The 24,233-nt window shown below is 35.8% G+C and overlaps 1 long non-coding RNA gene across 1 annotated transcript; it reads right to left on the reverse strand.

Annotated features, from left to right (window-relative positions):
* Positions 1-4,274: 4,274 nt before the first annotated feature.
* LOC145269588 (uncharacterized) lies at positions 4,275-24,233 on the reverse strand. The gene is made up of 2 exons (XR_013865116.1): positions 24,143-24,233; positions 4,275-9,956 (listed from the first exon to the last, which is right to left on the reverse strand). It is a non-coding gene; the product is annotated as an uncharacterized LOC145269588 (long non-coding RNA).

Consider the following 24,233-nt stretch of genomic DNA (forward strand, 5'->3'; position numbering starts at 1 on the left):
ACAATCATGGTGACCCTACCTTTTTAAAATTAATGGTTTTGAGTGAGACGCGCGTTTTATTTGATAAGGAAAAAAACGAAATTTTCAACAAAGAAAAACAAGTGAACTTCTACCGACAAGGACCTCAACGAACTACAATGACGAAACCCCTCGTCAGACTCGGCAGAAAACAAACACGGAGCTGTCGACTTCATACTGAATTTAAAAGAAAAATTCGAGCTCGACAAACATTTTTCACGGTTTCCTGACATTACCCTAGGAATAATACGCCCCTCGTCCAGTCCATGGGCTTCCCCTTTGCATATGGTCCCGAAACGAGATGGAGATTGGCGTCCGACTGGGGACTACCGACGACTCAATGCCATGACGGTACCTGATCGTTACCCAATCTCACATATACAAGATTTTGCTTCCTCTCTGCATGGTTGTAAGACTTTCTCCAAACTAGACCTAGTTAAGGCTTACCATCAGATTCCAGTAAATCTGGCCGACATACCTAAGACTGCGGTAACGACTCCATTCGGAGCGTTTGAATTCTTAACTATGCCGTTTGGTTTACGAAATGCGGCTAGCACATTTCAGCACTTCATGGACGAAGTAGTGCGTGACTTGGACTTCGTCTATAACTATATAGACGACATCCTCGTGGCAAGTGCCTCATCTGAGGAACATGTCACCCAACTCCGCCTACTATTCAAACGATTTCCGCAATACCAGGTGAGGATTAGCCCTAGTAAATGCGATTTCGGTGCTTCGTCACTAGTTTTCCTGGGCCACATTATCAGCCCAGACGGTATATCTCCGTTACCGGAAAAGGTGAAAGCTCTGCAAGACCTTCAACCACCCACTTCACTTCGCCAACTAAGGCACTTCCTCGGTCTGTTGAACTACTACAGATGCTTTATCCCACACTGTGCGGACCGTCTAGCTCCTCTTTCCGACCTGTTACGTAACAGGAAGAAGAAAAATGAGCAGATCTCACTTAATGAGGCCCAGCTAAAAGCTTTCAATGAAGTGAAAACAAACAAAACTAACGACAACATCTCTACTTGCACATCCTGTACCCGATGCCCAGTTTTCACTGGTTGTTGACACATAAGGCACAGCTGTAGGTGCAGTATTGCAACAGCAGCACCAACACCAGTTAACCCCTCTCTCATACTTTCTGAGACAGCTGAAACCGGCAGAACAACATTACGACACATTTGGCTGTGAACTCCTGGCAATGTACTTTGCACTGAAACATTTCCAACATTCACGCGAGGGTCGTCAATTTGTGATCCACACTGATCACTGTCCACTTACGTACGCACTTCGTTCTAAGCCAGACAAATATTCTCCCCATGAAGCACGCCACTTGGATTTTGTTTCGCAATTTACCAGCAATATCCGACATATCTCAGGTGAGCAGAATGCTGTGGCAGACGCTTTGTCCCGCCTTCCCATTAATTCTCTGTCCTCACCATTGGATATTGACTTACAGAAGATGGCCTTAGACCAGCCAAGTCTGGACACGTTGGATCCATCGTCACCTGAATTTGCAACTTGCAAATTCGCATACCTGCCTGTGCCTACCTCCGACACGCAGATCATTTGTGACACCTCAACAGATTCACCTCGACAATTCGTTCCATTGACTCATCGTAGAGTTGTTTTTGACACCCTACACAATTTGGCACACCCTGGATGCAGAGCCACAGTGAAGCTGATTACAGCTAGATTTTTCTGACCAAATATGAGGCGTGATATCACTGCCTGGACACGTTCCTGTGTATCCTGCCAAAAGTCAAAGGTGCACAAGCATATCCGTGCACCCCTTGGAACATTCACCACCCCAGACGCTCGGTTTAGCCATGTGCACATCGACCTGATTGGACCTTGGCCGGTCAGTCAGGGATTTACTTATCTCCTGACCTCTATAGACCGTTTCACACGGTGGCCTGAAACCATTTCCCTCACAGACATTTTGGCTGAGTCCGTAGTGCAAACTCTTATATCAGGCTGGATATTGCGTTACGGAGTTCCCACTACCATCACCACTGATCGTGGCATACAGTTGAATACCACCTCTTCCAGGAACTCTCCAGGATGCAAGGGATCCAACGTATTCGCACTACAAGCTATCACCCTGCTTCTAACAGGATGATTGAACGCTTCCATCGCCAATTGAAAGCAGCATTATGTGCTTACCCTGATTAACAGCGATGGCGCGAATATGTACCGGTTGTCCTTCTTGGCTGTCGTGCTGCTATCAAAGAGGACCTGGGATACTCTTCAGCCGAACTTGTATATGGAGTACCTCTATCGTTGCCAAGCCAAATGTTGAGCCCGATAGAGTCATAACAAACCATTCAGCTCTGTGTGTAAACAGACTGCAAGCTTATTTTAGTAAGCTCTCACCGATGCACACTAGGGGACAGACCATTAGATCTTCAGTCCCAAAGGACATTCGTCTTGGACTCACGTTTTTCTTAGAAAGAACGCCGTGAAAGCCATCCCCCCCCAACTTCACCTTATACTGGCCCTTATCGCGTGCTTTCACGTACCGATAAACTTTTTACTTTAGATATCAGTGATAAAAGAGAAACTGTTTCTATTAAAAAAAGCCTTTCTTGACACAAAAACACACGAGCCACACATTCCCCCTACTTTCACACAGCATCAAAATATGCATACACCTGAAGTAAATGCTCCAAATGAAGACAATCATGTCACCACTACACGTAGTGGTCGGCGGGTACATTGGCCGAAGAGACTGTGTAAAACTTTGTATTTCCGTTAAGAAAATATTTTTCCTTGTTTTTCCTTATTTCAAAAAAACAAAAAAAAAACAAATTATTCTATTACAAGAAGTTGCTTTGAACAATATTTTCATGTTGAAAATACCATACGTTGTTTGGTAATTAAACGTTTTAAAGTGAGTAATAACACTAAAAGCCTATCCACATAGGTAAAAGAGTATGTAGCAGACTTTTTTCTTCCTCGAATCAATGCCTCTCCCCTGCTGTGCTATTCGGCCACATCTTGACCAGTCAAAGGAAATCGGCCAACTGGAAAAGCATCCCATTGATGAGATAGCGGCATCGGCAGATAAAGTGATATTCACTAAGGGACCATTAGATCTTCAGTCCCAAATGACATTTCATCTTGGACTCACGTTTTTCTAGGAAAGGACACCGTGAAAGCCCCCCCCCCAACTTCACCTTATACTGGCCCCTATCACGTGCTTTCACATACCGATAAACTTTTTACTTTAGATATCAGTGGTAAAAGAGAAACTGTTTCTATTGATAGAGTAAAAAAAGCCTTTCTTGACACAAAAACACACGAGCAACCCCCCTACTTTCACACAGCATCAAAATATGCATACACCTGAAGTAAATGCTCCAAGTGAAGACAATCATGTCACCACAACACGTAGTGGTCAGTGGGTACATTAGCCGAAGAGACTGTGTAAAACTTTGTATTTCGGTTAAGAAAATATTTTTTCCTTGTTTTCCCTTATTTCAAAAAAAAAAAATGAATATATATATATTCTATTACAAGAAGTTGCAAATATTCCCCAACTTTTCACACAAAAGTAAGAACATTTTTTCCTTTCTCTTAAAAATAAATAAAGAAAAGACATTTTTATTTTTTCGCTATTTTTTATGCTACCTTTTTCTCTGTCGGCTTTCAGCCTAAGCAGGGGGTTATGTAGCAGAAACAAATGGGACTTTTTTCTTCCTTGAATCAATGCCTCTCCCCTGTGCTATTCGGCCACATCTTGTCCAGTCAGGGGTACGGCGCATTGATACTTCCTATCCCCAAAGGAAATCAGACAGCATCCGGTTTGAAGAAGAACAACTCAACTCATTCTTACGCCGAGAGACTCCAAACAGAACGGACCTCCTTTTCTTCTCTCTCTCTCTCTCTCTCTCTCTCTCTCTCTCTCTCTCCACCTCGGTGTTATCTCTACGGTATCGACGATTCAACTGGAATAACTACCGCGATAATACCAGGTGCCGGAGTCCAGCTTTTCTACAAAGAAAATACCTCATTCTCCTCAATAAACACTTTCTGTGTTACATTTTATGAAGTTGTTGCGTTTGTCATTTCAGAAGCTTGTATCGAATTATTTATTTTATTAGGGTGTGCCCTAAAAGCATTACTAACCCTAAATATTGCATAAAATCTAACTGGATCGTTTTTTACTGTTTTCCATAACTTAACGACAGTATTTCTTTAAAAATTCTATAACTTACGACTTAATTTCTAAAAAAAAAAAACTCACGCTAATTGTAATGTTTTATTCTCCATAACTTGACGACGTTATTTCTAAAAGAAATCTTACTCGAATTGCAATTTTTTTTTCTCCATAACTTGACGATCGCGTTTCCCCAAAATCCGACTGGAATTGTATTTTTTCTTCTTCATAACTTGCCGCCGCCATCTGTAAAAATGAATTTAAACTCCTTCATTTTTCGCCGGAATTAATTTGTAGTCTTAAGTAGATATAGCGGTCACAGAGAACTATTTTCTCTGGTGAATTAATGCCCCACTGCCCCCACTCTGAGTTCTCCGGCCACAGGCTGACCCATCAGCTAACAGGGCGCATTGATTCATCTGCTCCCTAAAAAGTCTTGAGGGAACTTCAGCGAGTCAGAACCGGACCTCATTTAGAATAAGAGTTCGTTTAGAAAAAGAGTTCGTTTAGAATAAGAGTTCGTTTAGAATAAGAGTTCATTGAGAATAAGAATTCATTGAGAATAAGAGTCCGTTTAGAATAAGAGTTCATTGTGAATAAGAGTTCATTGAGAATAAGAGTTTATTGAGAATAAGAGTTCGTTTAGAATAAGAGTTCATTGAGAATAAGAGTTCATTGAGAATAAGAGTTCATTGTGAATAAGAGTTCATTGAGAATAAGAGTTTATTGAGAATAAGAGTTTATTGAGAATAAGAGTTCGTTTAGAATAAGAGTTCGTTTAGAATAAGAGTTCGTTTAGAATAAGAGTTCGTTTAGAATAAGAATTCATTTAGAAAAAGAGTCTGTTACTTGCGATTGATGAGAGGCTGACGGGTTAATCAGGAGCGCTGGTTGGGTGGCCAATGCCCCCACCAGGAGCGACTCTTCATTACATGTTGACTGGTCGAGGGTTCAGCGGAAAAGAGGAAGAGAAAAGAAAGAAACAGGAAGTCACGTGACTGTGTCGCTCTCCGGTTATCAGAGTTAAAGGGCGACAATCGAATTAGTCTGCCGTTTCAATTTCCACAACTATGAGGAACGGTTTATAAATAGGACATTCTTTTTCATATCTATTGTGTCCAATAAAAACATTTTCACTGAATCAAAACTATTCTCATGCAAATGAAATAAAATGGAATAAAAGTATTCTCCACCCACAATCAATAAGATGCAAATTGGTTACAACTAATTTACTTTTCAAGGTATATTATACAAATGGTAAATGTTACAAAAGATTGGGTTACATTTTGATGACAAATAATTTACTTTTAAAAGTATATTATACAAATGGTAAATGTTATAAAAAATTGTGTTACATTTTGATTAGAACTAATTTACTTTTCAAAGTATATTATACAAATGGTAAATGTTACGAAAATTTGCGTTACATTTTGATAACAAATAATTTACCTTTTAAATTATATTATACAAATGGTAAATGTTACAAAAATAATATGTTGCATTTTTATAACAACTAATTTACTTTTCAAAGTATATTATACAAATGGTAAATGTTACAAAAATATCACGTTACATTTTGATAAAGTAAAAATAAAAATAAAATTATTTACAAATAAAGGGGAAAAACTGCAAACTTTTGGAGAGATTATTTTATTTTTGTATCAAAAGTAAAATTCAGAAATCTTTTGAAGTCATCATTTCCTCACATTAAATAAAAAGTGATTGTGATTATGTAACTTAAGGGTTGTTAAAAGTTATAGTTTTTATCTGTTATAAAAAAGTTTTACAAAAATATTTCTTATTTTTCTACATTTAAAAAAGTTCTTCAGGTTTGCATTGATTTTAATATTGTGAAATATACGATTGACTTATACGTTTTCAAGGATTTTTTAATGTATCATATCCAAATATTAAAATTGAGAGACAAATTCAAGTGACAAAAATTATTTAAGTACAATTTTTCACTTCTCCAGTATTAGTTCACCAAGTATATTCGTTGAGTCATTTTACATAGTAATTTTTCTAATTGTTTATTACTTAAAACGCTCGTGTGATTTTTTAAAATAATTTCTCATCATTTTGTTTCAGCTCGGTAAGGGACATCCTACTGAATGCCAAGCAACCACCTGATAACTCAGATATTTTTACCGATAGATCTTTTTAAGATTCTGTCCGTCCCTTTAGTACAATTGTTTTAATCTTTCTTGCACTTTGTTTCCCGGGTATATTTGTTTGGTAATTGTCTAAATTCTTTTTCAGAAGTTCCGTTGTTCCTATAATTACTGGGATGATAGCAATCTCCCATAGATTCCAGTTTCTTGTCATGTCATACGTAATACCTTGGTGTTTCGTTATCATTTCCCTCTCAGCCCTTTTTAACCAAGCATTATTGGAGACACTGACTTCTACTAAGGTTGCTTCTTCTATTTCTTGTTCCATATCACTTTGTCATATTTTATGGCTTTATTTTCTGGGTATGTAGCTGTAGGGATTGCATAAACATAGTGGATGGTGTATGACTTATTCCCAACTGTTTTTCCTGGTAAACATGTTCCAAGGGCTTACTGTTGCATTCCATATTAAATTTTTTCATATCGTCCCGTGGAGATGTTTTCACAGACCACTGTGTTAATAAATCAACAATATTTCGCCACCTCATAGATAAAAATCTTAGTTCTTGACCGACAGTATCCATTAAAAAAAACTGTTCTACAGCAGATATCATACCTGTAATCTATGAACGTATATACCACGCACTTGATAGGGTTCTGATCAAAATATAATTGTATGGCATTACTTGACGTTTACTCAACAGAATCAATTTTTTCTTAGTTAATAAAAAATTCTAAAACATGATACAAATATGGGTGTGCAACAGGGGTCATTACTCGGACGATTATTCTCTTGATATTCATATACGATTTTCCTGATAAAATTGTGCCTGAGATGGGTATATGCTAATGACACTACATTGGATAACAGACTTTAGGAGAAAACTAATAAATACATATCTAAAGAAATGACTGAAACTCTAGAAGAAGACCTTCATTCTGTGGTGGAATGGAGCTTAAACTGGATGGTAACGGTCAATGCCGCTGAGGGTAAGCTTATTGTCTTTAATAATTACTAGAAACCTTCTCAACCACTGATTGCATGGCTAATGATACATTACCTGAAAGTACTTTCATCACGTTCCTAGGCTTACCATTGACAAACAACGTGCATTGGAACAAATGCATTGAGATACTCGCCAAGGCTGCTACGAGGAAGGTGAACTCTTTCTACCATGCTAGGTTACTCACGCCTGAGAGTACCATGTATTTCTACAAAGCCACTATTCTCCTATGCATGGAATATTGTTGTCATATCTGAGTTGATGCATGTGCCAATAGTACCTCGCTCTCATATAGTGTTAAAAAACGGTGTCACAACCTAATAGCTTTCGTACTGTCGGCAAAACTCCAACCTCTGTCCCATAAGTGAAGTGTGGCTGTGTTACATATACCTTAATGGTAAATGCTCGGAATAACTCAAAGCACTAGGATCCTGTCGACATTACTATCCCCAACAAACCAGACAAGCATCCCTACACTGTAGATCCCTTGATGCCGTACAGCTTTCTACTCAAATAGCTTCTTCCCACTAACTACTAGAATTTAGAATTCCCTCCCAGGCCCATGCTTTCCTAACTGTATTGATATTCAGAAGTTTAATATGAACAGAAATCTCGCTGCCCAATTCCCTACATAGTATCCGAGAAAATCTGGTTGTTATTATTAGTAGTTCCTTATGACTTAGTGACACTGTGCCCTGTTTGGGGTGAATAAAGAGTATACTTCTTCTGTAGCATACTGTTTTCTTTGAACGACAGTTTTGTCCAAAATATTTCGATTTGGTGGAAGTTGTCTGCTGACTCTAATATCATTATGTTGATGCATCATTTTTATGTCTGGATTTTGGGAGTTCATCAGTAATTCAGTGGGACTCAGGATAGTGGCAGGATACTGATAAGCAATCTATGTGCAGATACAGTCTATGCAAACACTGTCTTCTGTACAATGTTAACATTCTACGTTTTTATTGTCTAGTCTGTTTATTTCCTTTGAAGTTAGTCAACAATGCTAAAGCTGTATATTTTCACCGATAATTAATTGTAATGATATTGTTTTGTTTGTAAGTGAAACAAAAATGTAGTAGGCAAAACAAACAAAAAATACAACTAAAAACAGACGGAACAAAAACTCGCTTCTCGCAGACACGTGGGTCGTAACAAGCACAATCTACTCGCAAGAATCACCTACACACAATCTGCAGAACGCTGCCTCTCCTTTCCAATGTCCTGCCTTTATAGCGGCCGGGAACGACGTATTTGCATAATCGCGCAAGAGCAGACGTGATTCAACAATAATTACATTGGGTAAACGCTAATAAAAGCCCATGGACGCCATCTTGGAACTCTCTCTTCCGCTCAGCCCAAAACAGACGTATCCGAGGTAAGCTCTCTATTTCTCATTTTGGTTACTGCTAATTCTGCTACAGTAAGTTTTGGTTTTTATGTATTGAATCTTAGTCTCATTAAAAACATTGTCGCTCTGATATTTTTGGTGGAGTGATTTTCCCTTCAGATCTCTGTCCTTCACTTATGTTATACACGTCTTGCTCAAACATATTCCATAGCTAAGTATGTGTTTCCATATGTTGCAACATATTGTGTTTCTATAAAAATTAATAACCACATATTTAACAAGAATCTTGTTTCTTCTCAGTATGTCTTCGCATATGTTTCAACATATTTTGTTTCTGTGTAAACAAATAGCCACATACTTCACAAGAATATGGTTTCTCTCCAGTATGCGTTCGCATATGATGCAACATATTTGCTTTTGTTGTAAAAGAAGAGCCACAAACTTCACAAGAATATGGTTTTTCTCCAGTATGCGTGCGCATGTGTACCAAGACACTATGTTTTTGTTTAAATAAGGAGCCACACACTTCGCAAGAATATGGTTTCTCTCCAGTATGTGTTCGCATGTGTTGCAATATATGTGATTTCTGTGTGAAAGAAGCGCTACACACTTCACAAGAATATGGTTTATCTCCAGTATGTGTTCGCATGTGTTGTAACATACTATTTTTCCTTGTAAAAGAAGAGCCACATACTTTACAAGAATATTGTTTCTCTCCAGTATGTGTAGGCATGTGTTCCAACACACTTTGTTTCTGTGTAAAAGAAGAGCCACATACTTCACAAGAATATGGTTTCTCTCCAGTATGAGTTCGCATATGTTGCAACATATTTTGCTTCCTTGAAAATGAAGAGCCACATATTTCACAATAAATAGAGCTCATTTTAAGGCTGAATATTTTATATTATTTATGGCACAATTTGATTCTCTTTAGTTTAGGTAAGAAACGGAAGGAAATGTAACTCGCAGGCTGTTTTAAAATTCGAAATTAATAATATGGATTAATTCTTAAGATCCTTAATTATTTTGAGCATGTATTTGGAAAAATCATTAAAGTTAGTGTTCTACTAAAGAGGCAAATTAAAGATAAAATCTGTGTACAGTTGACAAGAACATCCTTTGTATGATAAATAAGTCTGATTCGACGAAAAAGAAACATTTGTACTGTTTACTATAGTTGAGAATTTACATAAAAATATAAAATTTGAAAATATATCTTGTAAGACGTTTCCATTTAAAGTCACCAAAAATGTTGATCCTTTCAAATCCAATGATACTTGTTTTTCTCATAAATGAATAATATCCTGCAAAATTCAAGAAAATATTAAAAGAAAACATTTAAAGAAAATATGAGTAATTTATACATCTGTAGTGAAATCAAAACAATAAAAAAATTTAATCACCATAATACTTTGTAATAAATAAATCTTTAGGTATAGATGTTTAAAGACATGAGACAAAATATTTTGAAATTAACTACTCAATTTCTGTATTAATCAGTTTTTATGTAAAGAAACATGCGGTAATATAATGAGACTTGTTTTCTTATTTCTAGTTAAATGAAGACTAAAAAATTACTGTAGAAAGAAGACTTAATAGCAACTACTGTTTAAGGAAAACTTAAAAGGAAATACAATTCAATAAATACTTATTACAAGTTGCAGACATTTGGCCAGAAGGTTGGACTCAATATTAGTACCAAAAAGACAGAGACAATGACACTGAACGTGAATAGACCAACTCCAGTTCAAGTGAATGAAAGAACTTGCGCCAGGCAGACAGCTTCACCTACTTGGGCAGCATCATCAGACCCGAGGGCGGCACAAGGGAGGCTGGGCAAGGCAAGGGGCGTGTTTAGGGGTATGAACAACATCTGGAGATCTGCGCAATACAACATCAACACGAAGCTCAAACATTATCAGAGCTGTGTAGTATCAACACTCCTTTATGTTTCATCAAGCTTCGACCCTTCTATACCACGTGTCTTGGACGAATACTGAGAATATTCTGGCCTGAGAAGATCTCAAACAAAGATCTACTAAGGAGATGGCATCAAGAAGATATGGGCCAAATCATCAGAAAACGGCGATGGAGGTGGGTTGGGCATGTTCTCCGGACAGATCTACGATTAATCACAATAACAGCACTGCACTGGATTCCAGATGGCCAAACGAAGAGGGGGAGGCTAGGAACAGATTGGAGAATAACGTTGAAAAGGGAGAGGAAAGCTATGCAGCATTCTTGGGGTTCAATGGCTAGACTGGTTCAAAGTAGGCGGAGCTGGAGGAGCTTTGTTGCTGCCCAACACATCAATGGTTGTAATGGTTGATGATGAAATACTTTAAAGGAATTACAAGTGAAAGAAGGATTTGAAATCAATGAGAATGGAAGGATGACTTGAAAGCAATCATGGTTATCTGAAAATGTAATCTGACCAAAGTTGCCAAAGATTTCTTTCAAATATTACAATCTATCTCAATAACTTTGTGACAAATTTATTTTTATAACTAATACAATGTATTAATAATACAGATCCCAATCAATCCAATATTGATTGATTTAGAAAGCAGAGTTTTCTTAGAACTGCACGCCTGTGGAACTCTGTTCCGTCTGCCTGCTTCCCACCGGACTACAACTTGGATGTCTTCAAGTCCAATGTTAACAAATTCCTAATGAACCGCCCCCTTAAGTAAACACTTCATCAAATCTCCACACTAACGTAATGTACTTGCAATAACCCTTATCCCTGAGTGGCTTCTGGGCCTTGATAAGTGGTGATCACTGTGTAAAAAAAAGTTCATACGTCAGAAAGTTTTATAAAAATCAAAGACACCAATTTTTTTTTTTTAATAAGCACAAAAGTGTCAATTTAAGCCATTTTATCCTGAAAGGCACACCGGGGGGGGGGACCAACCGGAATTTTCCCGGAAGATCCGTTTTTACTCATATCATGTTTAATGTTTGTGCAAAATTTAAAAAAAATTCCAAGGTGTAGTTATTGAAAAAAGAATTGAGGAAGAGACAAGGATGAATTGACAGACCCATACTTCTTTTTATGGGGGGACCAATAAATAATTTTTTAAAAATTGTAGAATATAAATGAAATTTTACCACATTGAATTTTCTATGTTTGATGACTAAAATATTGTTTATCCATGTAATTTTATATTTCGGTGTAATCATTTATGAGAAATATTTACGATGTCATTTAAAAAATTGAGGCACAAGAATGTTAACTCATTCTGTGTATGTCATTTTAAAGTGAATAATAATTAAAATAAAAATCTTTCAGTTTTAATTCTCTATTTGGTTATTACTTTTCTAGAAAAGCTATTAACTAAGTTTTATTTTCGAAAAAATCCAGACAACTTAATGTTTATATTTTAAAGAAATAATAAACACTAAAATTTGGCAAATGTAGACAATCGCTTTTATTTTAAAATTCTTTATCATTGAACCAGTCTGTTTTTTAAGCTACATGTGAGGCTTTTGGCTATAATCTCCTATATATATATATATATATATATATATATATATATATATATATATATATATATATATATATATATAATTTGTTTGCAGAAATTCCTCTCTGGACCAAATTACTGTAGGTTTGCAATAACAGATGCCACATGTAAATTTATTGTTTGAACTTTTACCCAACATCTTCTCTAACAGTTGAACGCCGTTACTGACACATTTTTTCATTATGATAAAAATCCTATCTTACTTCCTACGATCGACATCATCACAATTGCCAAGACCTAAAGACGAAGTAGTTCGTATTTTCCCCTCTACCCGAAAAATCCTCTCACTCTCCCAGTCATGACCGGGTAAATCTATACATCTATAAAAGTAAAATTGTCTGTGTGTGTATATTTCCTTATCAAACTTCTCTGTCAATTTTCAGTCTACAGAATCGCGATTTGACATAAGGGGTATTGAGATTTGGGAAAGTCTTTTTAATCCATTTTCGGCCAGAAATTTGGCTGTCAACGGGTCAAAGTTCAACGATTTGACCTTTGAAAACACTACCAAACTCAATCACCAATTTTTGGTCTAAACACTTGAAATTTTAGATGTAGGTTACTTGAACATGGATCAAACTTTTTAATTTGATTTGAGCCCTTGACAATAAATGTTAAGGGGGGGAAATTAGGGGTCAAAGTTAAAAAAAAATTGACCCCTGTGTTCTCTACAAAATTACTCAGCCAATTATTGATCTAAATATTAGAAATTTTACATAAAGTGTATTTAGACATAGGGCAAGCTTTGTAATCGGTTTTTGGCCGAAATTTTGGCTACCAAGAGGTCAAAGTTTAAAAGATTTGACTTTGCGGTCTCTATCAAACTATTCAGCCAATTTTGAGTATCTTAAATGAGGGCTTTTACGTCCTTCTATTTATTACATATTTAGTTATTCACCTTACTATTTCGTTTACTTCTACTTCGTTTTCTTTTTACTTTTACATTTTCTTTTACATTTACTTTTAAATGTCTGTGTTACTACATATATGGGTGTGTGTATGTATTCTCTTACGTATGTTACGTGCAGTTCACTGTTACATGTGTGTGTGTGTGTGTGTGTTCTTATCCTTACACCGTTTCTTGACTTGAAAATCTTCGAGACGTGTATGTGGCATGTATAATTTGTACATATCTGGTTGCCTTGGCCAGTGGATGATGCCTTCTTGGATGCTGGTCTCCATCTCATGGGGAGTGATCACTGCAGACAGATGCATCGATAAACAAGATGGATTTGAAGCTTCAATCTTTTTATTCAAGGCAAGCCTATCATCTCGAAACCCTGTTTGCCAGCGACACAAGATTTCCCGTCTGCATTCTCTGCTGCACAAAACCAACTCTCAGCCCATGTGGTCGTCAACCGGAAGCCTACGACCACAATTCCCGTGTCATCTCTAATTTCCGGTACATGTCACTCCTAATTTCCGGTGCATTCTCTATAGGTTGATGCCTGTCAAACCTAACCTTTTGTGATCCTGCCAACTCGTTGATGGGAAACGAAAATATACTTCTAAACCTACCTATATGGCAATTAAGCTGGGATTCCCAATACTACATCGCTAAACATTTGGAATTTTTCAAAAAGTGTATTCAGACATCTAGCAAGCTTTTTAATCAGTTTTTGGACGAAAATTTGGCTGCCACGGGGTCAAAGTCGAAAGAGTTGACCTTTGCATACTGTACTAAACTCCTCTGCTAATTTTGCGTCTAAACACTTGAAATTTTAAATATAGGTTTCCTGGACATGAGTCAAACTTTTTAATATATATATACATATGCACATAAAGTTATGAACAGTACATAGGGCCCGACCAAAGCTGGGCTGAACTGCTAGTATATAAACATTATAACTATATTGACTGAATACCCTTATTAACTGGATTAACCACTCATACACATACAACTATCATTACACTTCACTATTAAAAATAATGGTTTCACCCCGTTAACATTCCACCTATTCTCATTGGTTGCAACAATGAAATTCTATTATTCCAGATTATACACAATCATACAAAAAATGAACACCGTAGCCCTAAATCAATGTGGCTGCTGAATCGCCATGCATTGGTTCAAATCATTTATAATTTACTATCCTCACTTTTCCTCTATCTTAAAGACTAATTTTTACAAAAAATTAACCATAACATTTAGTTTAAAATAACACATGCCTTTTTCGCATTATTTGGATTATTTACATATTGTGTATTAAAAAATTACTTCACAGCTTTCTTTTTATCATATCCGGTTGTAGCGTCCTAAACTAAGCGATGCTAAAATATACTGATCTCTTAGAAAATGATTAAGGACTGTTCTCTATAACCGAGTATTAACAGCAAAAACAACGAACCATTGATACTTACATTAGATGATAACATTTACCTAGGAAGCACAGCAACTTTTCGTTTGATTTAGCATTAAGTGATATGCTACAGTTTTTCAAAACAATAAACGCATCAACAATATTTCCAGTCGCTAAAAAATACTTACAAAAAAAAAAAAAGCTGTGACAACTATTTCTGTTTTGTTTTTCTTTTTAACAGTTCATGTTACAGTAACATTTGTAACACATTCTACATTTAAAAAATAGATCGGCTCAGCTTTCTTTCTTTAATGATTTGATTTCATAATAAATATCATTCGTTCAACTGTCAAAAATTGTGAGATGCAAATATGAACGAATCTCTAGCGGACGTTTCGGAAATTGGCCATCCCTCTAAATTCCACAATTTACACTTTATTTGCGTTAATTTAATCGAATACAAACTTACCTTTCATTTTTCAATTATGATAATCTATTAAACTGAACACATACTTTGTGACCATCAAAGAAAAAAAAATTTTTTTTTTTACACAGTTATCACCACTTATCAAGGCCCGGAAGCCACTCAGGGATAAAGGTTATTGCAAGTACATTACGTTAGTGTGGAGATTTGATGAAGTGTTTACTTAAGGGGGCGGTTCATTAGGAATTTGTTAACATTGGACTTGAAGACATCCAAGTTGTAGTTCGGTGGGAAGCAGGCAGACGGAACAGAGTTCCACAGGCGTGCAGTTCTAAGAAAGAAGCTTTGTTCATGGAATCCGCATTTGGATTTAGGCACAGATATAGAGTGGGGGAAATTTTTCACAGTGGATTCAGTGTTTTTCGTGAAACATTGGCGAGGGGGGACCAGAGATTGGAGCTCAGACGAGCACCTGCCATGGAAATAACGATAAAACAAGGATAGGCTCGCAACGTCTCTTCTGTGGGAGAGAGGTTGCAGGGTAGAGAAAAGGGCATACCCCACTAAGCCACGAAGTCTATTTTGTACTCTGTCAAGGCAAGATAGGCTGTTTTTAGCAGCTCCTGCCCAGATATGGCAACAGTATTCCATCCTTGGACGTACTTGGCTTTTATATAGATAGAGAATACCATCAGTAGTGAGATATCTTCTGGAGCGGTAGAAGGATCCCACCATCTTTCTAGGGACCTTGACAACAGACTTGATGTACGTGTTCCATTTCAGATCAGGAGTAAAGGTCAAACCCAGAAGCTTGTCCAAACACGGGGCCTCACCCAGACGAGAGCCATCCATCACAATTGATGCCAGACTGGGATCAGAGCGTTGATGATGTGAGGATAGGAGTTTGGTTTTGGATGCATTAAAGGTAACCAGCCACATCTTCCCCCACTGAACCACACGCTCGAGATCAGAGGAGAGAGAATCAGAGAGAACTTTGTCATTTACAGCCTTTGATGTGTTGCCGTAGATGGTCGTGTCATCAGCATAGATGTCAACGAATTATTTAAGTATGTATTGTAACAATGCGGTGATAGTTACAAAGTACTGTTCAATTACGATCAAGACGAATATATGAACATATAAAATCTTAGTTTGGTTTTAACCATAGTTACATAATGTTTTATTTAGCTTTTTCTTCTGTTTTTCTCGGTTGTTTAGAAAAAAAGATCCGTAAAACAATTAGTTAATTATTCACAGTTTTTATCAATTTATTTGTTTCTAAAATATCGAATGAAATTTATAAAGGTAGGCACTTTCAAAATAAAGTAGGATATAGTATTTTTTAATTAGATTACATTAAATCTACCTACATCCAATAATTTATGATTGAAAACTTATCTCCGACAATAAAAGTCATATTTTTTTTTTCAATTTTACTTTTTTTTTATCTGAAAGTTAAGTTTGTAATCGATGAGATTAACATGAAAAAGGAAAAAAAGGGAATGTAAATTGTAGTATTTACAGGAGAGGATACTTTCATAAATGTCCGCCAAATCTCTTAATAAAAGAGTTGTAGTAGCCCCCTACATCAAAGTGGCACCAAGCCTAGATTGGAGTGATCAGGCAAAAAAATATATATATTTTCACTCTAGAAATCATAAATATTTCTTTTTATATAAAACACATTATTACACTCTAAGCCTGAATTACGTCCAGATAAATTATCATTTTCATTACTTTTCAATCAGTTTGTATTTGACTTCATTTACGCCAATTTTTTTTTACTTTGAATGTCACATAATTTTCGCTGCTAAAGTACACATTTCCCCTTTATTACATTGCCTACGGATATACTTATTGGTCATAGATTGACTTTTGTTTTTTGCTTTTTTAATAAAGTTGTTTTTTGTTTTTTTAATAAAGTTGTTTTTTATGCAGTTTTCTTTTTAGGACTCATTTTCCACACTGCTCAGACATTATTTATTTTTAGGTACCTTCGCACCAACTACACTATTTCCTTCAAACTGACGACTTCTATAGGTTTTAGAATATGCTGAATAAGACAATCTATTTTAACTTTGGCAAAGACAAGTAGTTTTCGAGATATAATGGCATACATTATGCACTGTAATTCACTGTTCTATGAACGCATGATAAAAATGTGCACATTTCTCTGCACGATACTGATACCCAACCCAAATTTTTGTTTTTTGTTTTCGCAGGTTGGTAAGCTGACAACATATATAAATAAAGCATCATAATTTGTAACAATAAAAATATAAGTTTTCCAGGAACACTATGAACCCCCCTAAAGTCCGTATTAATGAATTCAATATAACTCAAAGAAAAATTAATTTCTCAAACTACCGATATTACCATTGAATTAAGCATTGTTTATTCAATATTTTCACACACAAAAAATTATAATAGAAAAATATATCTACTTCTTTTTAAATTACAGATTTTTCAGAATTTTTATATGCAAGATTTTTATAATTTCCTTGCTCGCAAGAATGTGAAACTTTTGGCATAACATAATTTTTATATAATCTCGAACCATAATTAAAAAAATTTATTTAAAAACAGGAACATAAAAAATAAATTAAAAAATGATAAAAATTGGTACAAACGTCTAGTATAGGAATGTATGGATGCACGTCTGGACAAAAAAAAAGAAATCTGACACCCCTCTTCATTTTGAAACAGCGTTTCGATTGGCTGAAATTTTGGGCCTCCTTATAATTGTGTTTACAAAATTTTAGTTTGTTGTGTTTTTGGCGAACGGAAAATTACTTGCTTTTTGAGGGATAATTAAGTTACTTTTGCACAAACAAGGTGTTTTTTTATTTAATTCAATATCTTAGGACTTTACTTTACTAATTATCTTTGAAATAGACCCAGAAAACTAATATTTATCTTTTAAAGGATTTTTATAATGAATTTATATAACTTCAAAATTTACATGAATTAGCTCGCAGTGAAAACATTTTTCATAACTTTTTTTTACGTGTACAAATATTTTTTCCTTTAGGAAATTAACTTTAGTCTCTAATATTTCGAATACAATCAAAAAGTAGTCAGAAACCTACAAAAAATTATGATAAATAGACTTTCAAAACTAGGTCCCTCTATTTTTGCCCGTACCTAATAATAATAAGCACTAAAATTTTACAAATATAGACAATTACTGGTAATTTTAAATTCTTTATCATTGGAGCAGTCTGTTTTTAAGCTACATCTGATGTTTTTACTTATAACATATATAATAATAAACACTTAAATTTGACGAACGTATGTATAATAACATAGACAAAATCTGTAAAATATAAATCAACTAATTTTAATTTTCCATAAAAAAGACGGAAAGAGTTTGAATTCTATATAAAGTTTTCTCTGATTCTCTCTCCTCTGATCTAGAGTGCACGGTACAATGGGGGAAGAGGTGGCTGGTAACTTTTAATGCAACTAAAACCAAGCTCCTATCATTACATCACGCTCTGATCCCCACCTGCCATCAGTTGAACTAGATGGCTCTCGTCTAGGGGAGGCTCCATGTTTTAATAAGCTTATGGGATTGACCTTTACTCCTGACCTGAAATGGAACACGTACATCAAGACTATTGCCAAGGTCGCTGGAAAAATGGTAGCATCAGTCTACCGCTCTAGAAGAGATCTCACTGCTGATGCAGTTCTCTATCTATATAAAAGCCAAGTGCGTCCAAGGATGGAGTAGTGCTGCCACATTTGGGCAGGAGCTGCTAAAAAACGCCTATCCTGCCTTGACAGAGTACAAAATAGACTTCGTGGCTTAGTGGGGGGGTATGCCCTTTTCTCTTCCTTTCAACCTCTCTCCCACATAAGAACGTAGCAAGGCTGTCTCTGTTTTATCGTTACTTCCATCGCAAGTGTTCGTCTGAGCTCCAATCCCTGGTCTCTCCTTGCCGATTTTTCACGATAAACACCCGTCTAGCTGAAACCACGTTCAATAATTTGCCCCACTCTTTATCTATGCCTAAATCAAAACATAGATTCCATGGACAAAGCTTCTTTCTTAGAAGTGCACGCCAGTGGAACTCTTTTCCATCTGCCTGTTTCCCACCTGACTACAACCTAGATGTCTACAAATCCAACATAAACAAATTCCTGATGAACAGCCCCCTTAAGTAAGACACTTTATCAAATCTCCAATACTAACGATTACTACGATACTATCCCATTGATTACTGTACACACAATCACCCTTATCCCCGAGTGGCTTCCGGGCCTTGATAAGTTGTGACTTCCATGTAAAAAAAAAGATTATTATGAAATTTGTCTTTTCTTTATATATTTTAATAACAAAAAATAAATCTCAAGGCTTTTATTATAATTAAAGGTAAAATAATATGATTTGAAAATCAAACCATTTGAAGTCAAATTCCATAAGTAACGTGCTGACATTTACCGCTTAACATTTAACAAAAATCTATGTTTACATGGGGAGGGCAGCGAGCATAAAAAAGACATACAATTGAGGCTGTGGTAATCTTAACTGGTTACTTATCGGCCTCTGTGAGTAAAAATAACTCGTCTCAAAGTTTTATTAAAAAACAGAAATTTATTTAAGCATGAAAACATGGAATCCTATCCTTAAGAAATGAAATGAAAGTTATTTCGTGTATTTTTTTTTTCTTAATTACTGCAATACTTGGTTTCAATTATTTCACTTTTCACTGAATCAAAAAATGAAGTAGAAAAATAATTTGTAATAAAAGAAATTAGGAGCATTCAAAATAATGAAAAATAACAATTCATCGTTTTGGTGAGTTCTGTTAAGAGAAGCCAACAAATAAAAACGTTATAAAGTCAAGATAAGTTCCTCTTCTACCTATCCCGATAAATTTTGTGTTGTAATGTATTTTAGCCACCATTTATAACATTTACAACCTTATAACATGTAACAGTTACATTGCTTAATATCCGGAAAACTACTTATTTGTGGAAATTTAAAATGCGATATTCGTTTTCAGCATAACCGAAAACCTTTATAAGTCGTCATTTGAGAGGAAAATGTTAAGTTGGGAACCAAAGTAAGATTTTACAAATATCGACAGCAATTATTGCCTGTTGGTTGGTTTTATGTTGGTCTACCACAACGACTAAATAAACCCCCTTATAAAAATTACCAGCCCCCACCCTGAAAAATAGGCCATAAATTGGGTGCTCATTTCACATTAAATTAATATAGGAAAGTGATCCACCACTGTTTCAAAGTATATTTTCTTCATAAAATACCCAAAAAACAAATGAAGTTTTTTCATTTCATAATAATATTTTTTTCACTTCTAGGAGTCGCCTTCAGGTGAGTGATGAATTAAAAATTGCGTTTGGTGAATGTATTTAAAAGTCAATCAAAATTATTTAAAGCACTTAAGCGTGGCCTCCCCCTCATATTGAGCCTGATTGATGGTTGGTTTATTTATGCGAATGAGTAGGGCTTCAATGATTAAGAGGCGCAGGTTACAATGTGAGATGGCTAAAATGGCGGTGTTTTTTATTGATATGTTTCTAAATTCGTTTTTGGGATGTCATGTGCTACAAGGTGTTGGTGATGGAGCTGTTATGGGAAGACAAGTGAAATATACTGGTTCTAGTCATGCCGATGTACGAGTTGTTTTTGGAGACGCATTCTCCTATAGGACATTTAAAAATATACACAGAAATGCTATTTTTTAGTAAATTGTCGTCAGATGTCGAGTTATTGCTTATTAGTAAATGAGTTGTTTTAAATTTTTTATAATGATGATGAATCTAAATTTAGTATTTTTCGTCTGCTTAGAGTAGAATATGTTAATATTATTGTTGTTTACTCACTAGTAGTCATACAGGCTATCATCAAAGTTTTCTCTTTGATAACAACTTATGGTGTTCTCTGGAGTCTGAGTGACAGCAAGTCTCCCCAAAATAAAAAAAAAAACGGTACACATGCAGATATTGATCCAGACATGATTCAGCATCTATTTACCCCAGAACATAACTTCAACAGCTGGATAATGCCAAAAGTTGCCGATGTAATAGTAACAACGCTACGTAAAAGAAAAAAAGAAAAATTTTAAATGCAGTAAAATCAACAGAAAAAAGCAAAAAAAAAATAATTTTTAATAAATGTTTAAAGAGAAGGTGTTTCTAAACATTCCCAATTTGTCTTCTCTTTTCCGACTAGTTATTACGTATGAAGAAATGGTAAAAAAGCAAATATATTACAAATAAATGGGTAATTTTTTACAACCTGCCCCAGCATATTATAAACACCTTCAACCGCCCAATGTTAAGAACGGCTTTCAGATTAAACATCCCTAACCTCGAAAACCGTTCTTAACATAGAGTGATTTGTGAGAGTATTCTGAAAGTCATTCTTAACATGGAGAGGTTGGGGATATTTATACTATGCTGGGGCGTTCAAGTTGAAAATCACTGCACGTAGGGTATGTAGCGTTATTATTCCATCGGTAATTATCTGGCTGTTGTCTAGGAAATCCAAGCGAACGCTGAGTTACGTCTGGATCATCATATGTATGAGTACCAAAAGACAAATAAAAAGGAAAAAAAAACAAAAAAAAACTGTTTCAATTAGATAAAAAAAACCTGAGAAAACTGGAGTGGGGAGAACACAAAATGTTATTTGTATTTATCGCAAGGCGTATGATGACTTAAGATAGGGAGGGTAAGTGTGAGAATGTAAGTTGTGACAAGCTAAATTCATTGAGTTTTTGTAACGAAAATAAGGAAACACATTGTCGGCCATTTATAAATATGCAATTTCACCCCCCCCCAAAAAAAAAAAACGAAAAAGAAAAGAAAAGTGGATCATATTTTTTGTATTGTTTTGAATGCTTTTTAGGTGATTAAAAAAGAACAAAGTTATCACGAGTTGTTCACAGAAATATTTTTATGTTTTCTTTCTTGTTTTTGTTTTGTTTTGTTTTTTTCGGAGGGAGTAAGGGTTAATCCATTATAGAACTTGTATTGTTTATTAGGTGTTTTTTTTTAGTTCCGTAAGTAATGTGCTGACACGAACCGTTTAACAGTTCACATAAATTGCGTGTTTAAGCAAGGACAATAATTTAAAGTTTTTGAAGTGTTCATTTAATACTGAGATTAGTTTCATTCTGGAACAGGAGAATGTCACGTATCAGCCAATCAGAAAGGTAGGAACACATCTGGGGAGACCTTATTATATTTTGTTTCGAGGAATGGAAGGCGACTGCTATGTCTATGAGTTTACAGATCAGTTAGGAAGATGGATGTGTCAATATAACTATCCTGTGTGTAAATTTACACAGTGTGGCATGGGAATCTTGGAAGGACTTAGTAATTAGGGAGTAGGTGTAGGTGATTGCAATGGTGATGATGTCACTCTTAGGATTAAACTTAGGGTTTTGTACCTATTTACAATGCCTCCCCACAGGACAGAGTTAGACACCAGGGTGGTTTTTTAACGTGGAGAAAAGGTACAAAAATAAAAATTGTCTCAGTCGTGAAGGATTTCTGGAAGTGCCGCATCTGGAGAACAGATGGTATTTATTTGCTCCCCCACCGAGCAAATTAGGCACAAGGCCGATTTTTAATGTGAGGAGTGAAGGGAGGGGGAAGGGAAAAAGGGGACCAGCTCCCGAGAGGTGGGAAATGGGAGCTGGTTAAAGGTCAGGCATGTGGGGTTGCCCCCACATCTGGTCTTTGCTAGTCATCGCTTGCAGCATCTGCCGGAACAGATGGTATTTATTTGCTCCCCCACCGAGCAAATTAGGCACAAGGCCAATTTTTATGTGAGGAGTGAAGGGAGGGGGAAGGGAAAAAGGGGACCAGCTCCCAAGAGGTGGGAAATGGGAGCTGGTTAATGGTCAGGCATGTGGAGTTGCCCCCACATCCGGTCTTTGCTAGTCATAGCTAGTCATAGCCAGTCATAGCTTGCAGTATCTGCCGGAACAGATGGTATTTATTTGCTCCCCCACTGAGCAAATTAGGCACAAGGCCGTTTTTAATGTGAGGTAAAAACCAGCTCCCCTAAAAGTAGGCAAAAAGGGGGCACTCTGGTTATCAAAAATAATAATTGTCCCAGTATAGAGGGTTTCCCCTCCATTGACTGGTACAAATAATCTTAAGTGCAGCATCTGCCGGAACAGATGGTATTTATTTGCTCCCCCACTGAGCAAATTAGGCACAAGGCCGATTTTTAATGTGAGGAGTGAAGGGAGGGGGAAGGGAAAAAGGGGACCAGCTCCCGAGAGGTGGGAAATGGGAGCTGGTTAAAGGTCAGGCATGTGGGGTTGCCCCCACATCTGGTCTTTGCTAGTCATAGCTTGCAGTATCTGTCGGAACAGATACTACACTTTGATCTTGGCCAATAGGGTTTTGTTATAAAGAATGCATATGTCTAAAATGTCGTTTGATAGTTACATGAGATAGTGGTTAATAGTTTAGGCACTAAATTTGTATGTGCCATCTGTTTTTGTAAGCCTACAGTATTTTGGCGCAGTGGGGGGGACTATGACGTTTATATCATATATAGAAGAACATTTTCAAATATTATTAAAGTCCTCGGGCAGACTTTAAAAATAATATATAATCTGTAGAATGTATTATTAATGTTCATTAGCGCAAAGGTATTTATCTAAACTAATTTTAATTCGCCCCAAAAGCATGATTTCAATTTCATAGAGAACGTCTTTACTTCAGCAGCACTGCTAAGAAAACAATACGAAACTAAAAAAAAAATAAAAGATGCTAATATTTGTGAGCTAACAGCTTCAATATAGCAACAGAGTTAACATTTTCAATACAGCCATTTTTCCTTTAAAACTTCTTCTTTTTTTGGCCTTTTTTGTTTGTTTTTGCTTTTTTGCTTCTAAAAGTATAGCTTCAGTTTTTAATTTGACCTGTTTAGGCCTTTTTTTCTGAAAAATTTAGCTTCAGAAATTTATTTAAAAGAAAACATTAACTCGGTGGTCAATTGGATTTCTGATATTTACTTATTTGAAAAAGTTAAAGTTTCAACACGAGAAGAAAGTTTCGCTATAATTTACCAAATTCGCCTAAAATCTTCCAAGAGATTAAATTAATTTTTAAATATATTTTTAAAGAATTCAATATATCTAATGTCAATTAAAAAATTGCTGCCGACCTCGATGTGATACCTTTTGAAAATTAATAAAAAACATATTTACAAAAAGGTGAAATAATTCCAGTAATATTATACTTACATTTATTGAATCGTCTTTCGTTGACTTGTTTGTTGGAATCATTCGTTGATGTTTTAAGGGTAACGCACATGCGTGCGTGCGCGCGCGCGCG

Source organism: Euprymna scolopes, chromosome 45 (genome assembly GCF_053919585.1).
Source record: "Euprymna scolopes isolate OS-2025 chromosome 45, ASM5391958v1, whole genome shotgun sequence".
In the NCBI taxonomy this organism is placed as follows: Eukaryota; Metazoa; Mollusca; class Cephalopoda; order Sepiida; family Sepiolidae; genus Euprymna; species Euprymna scolopes.